Here is a 1,455-nt window from a genome sequence, read left to right as displayed (position 1 = left end):
CCTGGACTATTGACTTTTATTTCCCTGAGCTCCCTTGACCTTCTAAATGTTTTTATATTTCTTATGTCCTTGCTCCTCCACTCATCTTCTTTATTGAATAGCCTGTTTTTCAGAATCGAGCCTGAAGGTTCTTTTATAGCACTGCACATAAGTTTTATATATTGGGTATCTTGTGGAAAGTGATAAGCTCAAGAGACTGTTAGGTGCCAATGCTAGGTGATGTTTTCTGCGTACTTGGAAATATTAAAGCATGTACCTTAAAATCCAGGGTTCTCACACTATGGCATGTTAGAGCTGTTCCACATAGTCTCTTCATAAGACTCCACGTGTGCATCAAACTCATCAACCCAGAGAACAGGAAGTACTTTTTTATAAACATTTTATAGGTTGTCCAGGCTTGGTGACATACCCTGGACACTTGGAAGACTAATGCCAGAATAGTTGCAAATTCAAAGTCTGTCTTGGCAGCAGAGTAAGTTCAAGGCCAGCCTGACCAACTTATTGAAACTGTCCCTCAAAACAAAAAGAAAAAGGATTAGGAAAGGGCCAGCATAGTATTCATGAGATACTAGACTCAATCCTCAGTACCACAAAAATAAGTAAATAATAAATACTTTATATAACATGACGCCCATGAATTTTGGATGTTTAGTTTGTTGAACTATGACAACTGTATATACCCATATGCCACCATCCCAATCAAAGCCCAACTAACTTCATTATTCCAGAAAGTTCCATTTTTCCTACTCTAGTCAGTTGCATCTCCAAGAAATAATCACCTTTCTAATCTCTACCCCACAGTTCTTTTGAGACCATTCTAAAATGTCACAGAATGAATGGTCCTCTTTTGTTTCTAGGACATACCCTCAACATAACAATTTGCGCTTGATTTGTGTTTATTACGACTTTTTTCTTTTATATTGCTGAAAGGTATTCCATTGTATAAAAACAGAGTAATTTGTTTATTCTTCTGCGGACAGTTATTTGGACTGTTTTCAGTTTGTAGCTTTTACTTCTAAAGCTACTAAAAACATCTTCATAAAGTTGTACATTATAATGGTACTTATAATAGTCACAGGTCATTTAAATGTCCAGAATTAAATTAGTATGAGTTAGAATAATACTAAGTATTATATGATTTATATATATAGCTACTCTATATTTATATATATTATATAATACTTAGAATATAAGTACATATACTAAGGATACTATGCAATAAAAAGTATATAATCATTCAAAATTATGTTTACTAGCAGTTTTGTGGAATGGAAAGTACTTGTAATAAAAAGCTGAAGGTAGATAGTAGAAGGAAAATTTTCTTTTGCAATAGCATATGTTCAACTACAGTTAACTATATGCCTAAAATACATATTGTGTGCAAATATTAATGAAACATACTAGTATATTAATGATAAAATTAATGTGACAAAGAGTTATGAACTGTAGCCTACT

The sequence above is a fragment of the Mus caroli genome, chromosome 5, assembly GCF_900094665.2.
Source record: "Mus caroli chromosome 5, CAROLI_EIJ_v1.1, whole genome shotgun sequence".
Lineage (NCBI taxonomy): Eukaryota > Metazoa > Chordata > Mammalia > Rodentia > Muridae > Mus > Mus caroli.
The sequence above is the reverse complement of the archived record's forward strand: the minus strand, read 5'-3'. Positions refer to the sequence as shown.